Source organism: Oncorhynchus masou, chromosome 4, assembly GCF_036934945.1.
Source record: "Oncorhynchus masou masou isolate Uvic2021 chromosome 4, UVic_Omas_1.1, whole genome shotgun sequence".
In the NCBI taxonomy this organism is placed as follows: Eukaryota; Metazoa; Chordata; class Actinopteri; order Salmoniformes; family Salmonidae; genus Oncorhynchus; species Oncorhynchus masou.
The window spans coordinates 5,195,394-5,203,665 of NC_088215.1; the positions used below are offsets into that span (position 1 = coordinate 5,195,394).

At 43.6% G+C, this 8,272-nt stretch overlaps 1 protein-coding gene across 1 annotated transcript in view; it reads right to left on the reverse strand.

Moving 5' to 3' along the window:
• Window positions 1-7,823, reverse strand: part of LOC135522023 (CSC1-like protein 2) — a 93,810-nt gene extending 85,987 nt beyond the window's left edge. The window contains exon 1 of the mRNA XM_064947899.1: window positions 7,742-7,823. The gene's annotated coding sequence lies outside the window, so the exon portion shown is untranslated. The remainder of the gene's footprint in view (window positions 1-7,741) is intronic.
• Window positions 7,824-8,272: the final 449 nt, after the last annotated feature.

Below are 8,272 nucleotides of genomic sequence, written 5' to 3' on the forward strand. Positions count from 1 at the left end.
TTGTTAATGTTGTAAATGACTACTGTAGCTGGAAACGGCTGACTTTTAATGGAATATCTACATAGGTGTACAGAGGCCCATTATCAACAATCACTTCTGTGTTCCAATTGTACATTGTGATAGTTTATGATTTTAAAAGGCTAATTGATCATTAGAAAACCCTTTTGCAATTATGTTAGCACAGCTGTAAACTGTTGTTCTAATTTAAGAAGCAATAAAACTTGTCTTCTATAAACAAGTTGAGTATCTGAAGCATCAGCATTTGTGGGTTCATTTACAGGCTCAAAATGGGCAGAAACAAAGACCATTCTTCTGAAGCTCACCAGTCTTTTCTTGTTCTGAGAAATGAAGGCTATTCCATGCGAGAAATTGACAAGAAACAAGATGATTGTGTACAATTCGGTGTACTACTCCCTTCACAGAACAGCGCAAACTGGCTCTAACCAGAATAGAAAGAGTGGGAGGCCCCGGAGCACAACTGAGCAAGAGGACAGGTACATTAGAGCGTCTATTTTGAGAAACAGATGCCTCACAAGTCCTCAACTGGCAGCTTCATTAAATAGTTTTAAATTAAATAGCAAAACACCAGTCTCAACGTCAACAGTGAAGAGGCAACTCCGGGATGCTGGCCTTCTAGGCAGAGTTGCAAAGAAAAATCCATCTCAGATTGGCCAATAAAAAGAAAAGATTAAGATGGGCAAAAGAACAGACACTGGACAGAGGAACATTGCCCAGAAGGCCAGCATCCCGGAGTCTCCTCTTCACTGTTGTCGTTGAGACTGGTGTTTTGCGGGTACGACTTAATGAAGCTGACAGTTGAGAACTTGTGAGGCGTTAAACAGTGGGGCAAAAAAGTATTTAGTCAGCCACCAAGTTCTCCCACTTAAAAAGAGGCCTGTAATTTTCATCATAGGTACACTTCAACTATGACAGACAAAATAAGAAAAAAAATCCAGAAAATCACATTGTAGGATTTTTAATGAATTTATTTGCAAATTATGGTGGAAAATAAGTATTTGGTAACCTACAAACAAGCAAGATTTCTGGCTCTCACAGACCTGCAACTTCTTCTTTAAGAGGCTCCTCTGTCCACTCATTACCTATATTAAATGGCACCTGTTTGAACGTGTTATCAGTATAAAAGACACCTGTCCACAACCTCAAACAGTCACACTATAAACTCCACTACGGCCAAGACCAAAGAGCTGTCAAAGGACACCAGAAACAAAATTGTAGACCTGCACCAGGCTGGGAAGACTGAATCTGCAATAGGTAAGCAGCTTGGTTTGAAGAAATCAACTGTGGGAGCAATTATTAGGAAATGGAAGACATACAAGATCACTGATAATCTCCCTCGATCTGGGGCTCCACGCAAGATCTCACCCCGTGGGGTCAAAATGATCACAAGAACGGTGAGAAAAAAATCCCAGAACCATACGGGGGGGACCTAGTGAATGACCTGCAGAGAGCTGGGACCAAAGTAACAAAGCCTACCATCAGTAACACACTACGCCGCCAGGGACTCAAATCCTGCAGTGCCAGACGTGTCCCCCTGCTTAAGCCACTACATGTCCAGGTCCGTCTGAAGTTTGCTAGAGAGCATTTGGATGATCCAGAAGAAGATTGGGAGAATGTCATATGGTCAGATGAAACCAACATATAACTTTTTGGTCAAAACTCAACTTGTCGTGTTTGGAGGACAAAGAATGCTGAGTTGCATCCAAAGAACACCATAACTACTGTGAAGCATGGGGGTGGAAACATCATGCTTTGGGGCTGTTTTTCTGCAAAGGGACCAGGACGACTGATCCATGAATGAATGAATGGGAAAGAATGAATGGGGCCATGTATCATGAGATTTTGAGTGAAAACCTCCTTCCATCATTGCATTGAAGATGAAATGTGGCTGGGTCTTTCAGCATGACAATGATCCCAAACACACCGCCCGGGCAATGAAGGAGTGGCTTAGTAAGAAACATTTCAAGGTCCTGGAGTGGCCGAGCCAGTCTCCAGATCTCAACCCCATAGAAAATCTTTGGAGGGAGTTGAAAGTCCGTGTTGCCCAGCAACAGCCCCAAAACATCACTGCTCTTGAGGAGATCTGCATGGAGGAATGGGCCAAAATACCAGCAACAGTGTGTGAAAACCTTGTGAAGACTTACAGAAAACATTTGACCTCTGTCATTGCCAACAAAGGGTATATAACAAAGTATTGAGAAACTTTTGTTATTGACCAAATACTTATTTTCCACCATAATTTGCAAATAAATTTATAAAAAATCCAATGTGATTTTGTTTTTTTAAATAATTTTGTCTGTCATAGTTGAAGTGTACCTATGATGAAAAATTACAGGCCTCATCTTTTTAAGTGGGAGAACTTGCACAATCGGTGGCTGACTAAATACTTTTTTGCCCCACTGTATACCCCGATAATGAAAATGAGAATTACAAACAGGTTCAGCCCCTGGTTCGACTGTGATCTGGCAGAGTTACTCCACCTCAAGAAATGCATTTAGTGAAAGGCTCGGCACACGCATACTCAGGCTGACTGGCTCGCGCTCAGGCAAATGAGAAATAAGTGCACTCAGGCTATCCGGAAGGCCAAAGTTACTTACTTTAAGGAGCAGTTCTGGGAAGAAAAAAAAATTCACCTTTATTTAACCAGGTAAGTTAGTTGAGAACAAGTTCTCATTTACAACTGCGACCTGGCCAAGAAAGCAAAGCAGTGCGACAAACACAGAATTACATGGAATAAACAAGCATACAGTCAATTACACAATAGAAAGAGAGTCTATATAGTGTGTGCAAATGGAATGAGGTGGTATGGCAATAAATAGGCCATAGTAGCAAAGTAATTACACTTTAGCAGATTAACACAGGAGTGATAGATGAGCCGATGATGAGCAGATGGTGTGCAAGTAGTGATATTGGTGTGCAAAAGAGCAGCAAAGTAAATAACACTATATGGTAATGAGGTAGGTAGATTGGGTGGGCTATTTACCGATGGACTATGTACAGCTGCAGCGATCGGTTAGCTGCTCAGATAGCTGATGTTTAAAGTTAATGAGGGAAATATTAGTCTCAAGCTTCAGAGATTTTTGCAATTCGTTCCAATCACTGGCAGCAGAGAACTGGAAGGCGGCCTAAGAGGTGTTGGCTTTGGGGATGACCAGTGAGATATACCTGCTGGAGCGCATGCTAAGGGTGGTTGTTGTTATTGTGACCAATGAGCTGAGAAAAGGTGGAGCTTTACCTAGTATAGACTTGTAAATGACCTGGAGCCAGTGTGTCTGGCGACGAATATGTAGCGAGGGCCAGCCGACTAGAGCATACAGGTCGCAGTGGTGGGTGGTATAAGGGGGTTAAGGTAACAAAACAGATGGCACTGTGATAAACTGCATCAAATTTGCAGAGTAAAGTACTGGAAGCTATTTTGTAGATGACATCGCCGAAGTCGAGGATCGGTAGGGTAGTCAGTTTTACTAGGGTAAGTTTGGCGGCGTGAGTGAAGGAGGCTTTGTTGCGAAATTGAAAGCCAATTCTAGATTTTATTTTGGATTGGAGATATTTGATAGGAGTCTGGAAGGAGAGTTTAGTCTAGCCAGACACCTAGGTATTTGTAGTTGGTCACACATTCTAGGTCAGAACCGTCCAGAGTAGTGATGCTAGTCAGGCGGACGGGTAGCGAGCTGTTGAAAAGCTTGCATTTGCCAGCGTTTAAGAGCAGTTGGAGGCCACTGAAGGAGTGTTGCATGTCATTGAAGCTCGCTTGGAGGTTAGTTAAGTGTCCAAAGGGCCAGATGTATACAGAATGGTGTCGTCTGCATAGAGGTGGATCAGGGAATAATCCGCAGTAAGAGCAACATCGTTGATATATACAGAAAAAAAAGAGTCAGCCTGAGAAATGAACCCTGTGGCACACCCATAGACTGCCAGAGGTCCGGACAACAGGCCCTCCTATTTTACACACTGAACTCTGAGAAGTAGTTGGTGAACAAGGCGAGGCAGTCATTTGAGAAACCAAGGCTATTGAGTCTGACGATAAGAATACGGTGATTGACAGAGTCGAAAACCTTGGCCAGGTCGATGAAGATGGCTGCACAGTACTGTCTTTTATTGATGGCGGTTACGATATCGTTTATTACCTTGAGCGTCGCTGAGGTGCACTCGTTACCGGCTCGGAAACCAGATTGCACAGCGGAGAAGGTACGGTGGGATTCGAAATGGTCAGTGATCTGTTTATTAATTTGGCTTTCAAAAACTTTAGAAAGGCAGGGCAAGATGGATATAGGTCTGTGACAGTTTGCGTCTGGCACCCCCTTTGAAGAGGGAGATGACCGTGGCAGCTTTCCAATCTTTAGGGTTCTCAGATGAAATGAAAGAGGTTGAACAGACTGGTAATAGGGGTTGCAACAATGGCAGCGGATAATTTTACAAAAGAGAGTGTCCAGATTGTCGAGCCCAGTTGATTTGTACGGTTCCAGGTTTTGCAGCTCTTTCAGAACATCTGTGATCTGTATTTGGGTGAAGGAGAAGCTGGGGAGGCTCGGGCAAGTAGCTGCGAGGAGTGTGGAGCGGTTGGCCGGGGTTGGTGTAAGCCAGGAGGAAAGCATGGCCAGCCGTAGAGAAATGCTTATTGAAATGTTCGATTATCATGGATTTATCAGTGGTGACCGTGTTACCTAGCCTCAGTGCAGTGGGCAGCTGGGAGGAGGTTCTCTTATTCTCCATGGACTTTAGTGTCCCAAAACTTTTTGGAGTTAGAGCTACAGGATGCAAAATTCTGTTTGAAAAAGCTAGCCTTTGCTTTCCTGACTGACTTTGTATATAGGTTCCTGACTTCCCTGAACAGTTGCATATTGCTGGGACTATTCGATGCTATTGCAGTCCGCCACAGGATGTTTTTGTGCTGGTCAAGGGCAGTCAGGTCTGGAGTGAACCATGACCTAGATCTGTTCTTAGTTCTACATTTTTGAAAGGGGCATGCTTATTTAAGATGGTGAGGAAATTACTTTTAAAGAACGACTAGGCATCCTTGACTGAAGGGATGACGTCATTATCCTTCCAGGATACCTGGGCCAGCTCGATTAGAAAGGCCTGCTCGCAGAAGTGTTTTAGGGAGCGTTTGACAGTGATGAGGGGTGGTCGTTTGACCGCGGACCCATAGCGGATGCAGAAAATGAGGCAGTGATCGCCGAGATCCTGATTGAAAACAGGATCTCAAGACCTGGAGAATAAAACCTCCTCACAGCTGCCCATGTCCCTTAATGTGGATGATGTGGTTGTTACTGACAAGAAGCACATGGCTGAGCTCTTTAAGTCAGGATTCCTATTTCACTCAGCCATGCCTCCTTTCCTGTCCAACATTTCCTCATCTCCCACCCGTTCCAAATCGACTAACCCCGATGTTCCTCCCTCTTTTTTCCTGCCCCGCTACAAAGTTTCGCCCTGCAGGGGTCACTGAGTCCAAGCTGCTGAAGGAGCTCCTTAAAACTAGACCCCAAAAAAACATCTGGGCCCTGTTTATCAAAAATGTTGGGGAAAAAACATGTCAATAATCAACTGACTGGCTTTCTTGATGCCTATAGTATTCTCTCTGGTATGCAATCTGGTTTCAGCTCAATGATGTCCCCTTTCCCCTTGATTCTAAGCAATGTGGTGCTGCTCTTTTTATTGATTTTTATTAAAGCTTTTGATATGGTAGACCATTTCATTCTCGTTGGCCAGCTAAGGAGTATTGGTTTCTCTGAGGGTTCTTTGGCCTTGTTTGCTAACTACCTCTCAAATCAAAGTTTATTTGTCACATGCGCCGAACACAACAGGTATTCGGCGCACGTGAATACCAGTACAGTGAAATGCTTACTTACAGGCTCTAACCAATAGTGCGGAGACAAAAAAAAAGTGTGTGTGTGTAGGTAAGTAAAGAAATAAAACAGTAAAAAGAGTAGCAAGGCTATATACAGACACCGGTTGGTCAGGCCAACTGAGGTAGTATGTACTTGAATGTATAGTTGTGAAGTGACTATGTATATAAGATAAACAGAGAGTAGCAGCAGCGTAAAAGAGGGGTTGGGGGGGTACACAATGCAAATAGTCCGGGTAACCATTTGGTTACCTGTTCAGGAGTCTTATGGCTTGGGGGTAAAAACTGTTGAGAAGCCTTTTTGTCCTAGACTTGGCACTCCAGTACCGCTTGCCATGCAGAACAGTCTATGACTGGGATGGCTGGGATCTTTGACAATTTTCAGGGCCTTTCTCTGACACCACCTGGTGTAGAGGTCCTTGATGGCAGGCAGCTTTGCCCCAGTGATGTACTGGGCCCTACACACTACCCTCTGAAGTGCCTTGCGGTCGGAGGCCGAGCAATTGCCGTACCAGGCAGTGATGCAACCGGTCAGGATGCTCTCGATGTTGCAGCTGTAGGAAGCGCTCTCATCCATTTATATGCAGATGATTCCGTCGTCTACTCAGCTGGCCTCTCCCAGGATTTTGTGTTAAACGCTCTACAACAAAGCACTCTTAGTGTCCAACAAGCTGTGTCTGCCCTTAACCCCGTTCTGAACACCTCCAAAACAAAGGTCATGTGGTTTGGTAAGAAGAATGCCTCTCTCCCCACAGGAATGATTACTACCTCTGAGGGTTTAGAGCTTGAGGTAGTCACCTCATACAAGTACTTGGGAGTATGGCTAGGCGGTACTGTCCTTTTCTCAGCACATATCAAAGCTGCAGAGTAAAGTTAAATCTAGACTTGGTTTCCTCTATCGTAATCGATCCTCTTTCACCCCAGCTGCCAAACTAACCCTGATTCAGATGACCATCCTAACCATGTTAGATTACGGCGACGTAATTTATAGATCGGCAGGCAAGAGTGCTCTCGAGCGGCAAGATGTTCTTTACCATTCGGCCATCAGATTTACCACCATTGCTCCTTATAGGACACATCACTGCACTCTATACTTGTGTAAACTTGTCATCTCTGTATACGTCGCAAGACCCACTGGTTGATGCTTATTTATAAAACCCTCTAAGGCCTCACTCCCCCCTATCTGAGATATCTACTGCAGCCCTCATCGTCCACATACAACACCCGTTCTGCCAGTCACACAAAGCACACATCCCTGGGTCGCTTGTCTTTTCAGTTCACTGCAGCTAGCAACTTAAATGAGCTGCAAACACTCAAACTGGACAGTTTTATCTCAATTTCTTCTTTCAAAGACTCAATCATGGACACTCTTACTGACAGTTGTGGCTGCTTTGCATGATGTATTGTTGTCTCTTCCTTCTTGCCCTTTGTGCTGTGTCTAATAATGTTTGTACCATGTTTTGTGCTGCTGCCATGTTGTTACCATGCTGTTTTGTCATGTGTTGCTGCCATGCGTTTGTTGTCTTAGGTATCTCTTTATGTAGTGTTGTCTCTCTTGTGATGTCTTGTCCTATATATATTTAATTTAATGTTTAATCCCAGCCCCGTTCCCGCAGGAGGCGTTTTGGTAGGCCGTCATTGCAAATACGAATTTGTTCTTAACTGACTTGCCTAGTTAAATCATTTTTTTTTTATTAAAAAAATCAACTAGCCTATGGGCGTGACAGGCCCAGATCAAATTAGTGCGAATGCGATTCTGCATGATTGCTGCGTCAACATTTTTAAACACGTGAACCTTCACAATAGTCTATATTGTATGTAGGTATTTAACTTCAGGCCATGACAAAACAAATTAAATGAAGCCGCAGCGTCTTTTACCTGGCAATCCAATTTGATGTTCCGTTTGAGTCTTCTCTTTCTCAAATGGCAATACCGCAAACGCAATAGGCTAAATATATCGTTACAACTCCACCACCAAGGTGACGAGGTCTAAAAACCAAGCAATCAGCCTCACGAGAGTAAGCTAATGAGAAGCGTCAGAAACATATTTGAAATACATTATGGGCTTTTTGTTGCAAAAGTTTAAAAAGCGGTGAATTGCTTCACAGTCCCATTGAACGACACCGAAAATGGATGCGGACGCTCCGGGAATAATTACAGGCAATTGGAAGCCCGACATATTCCATTATGAGCCTCTCTTCCAAAAACAAACACGAGGTGGCGACAAATTAACACTTCCGTTTGGTTTTCAAAATAAAAGTCCCCTTATACAACAACACATGCAAAGTCATTTTGCAAACTGTGACTTTCAGTGTCCACAGGCATTTTGTAAAGTGTTATTTTATTTATTTCCTATTAGTTACACCTCATTGGAATCATTGGAACACATCTATTTTATTTACTTGAAAT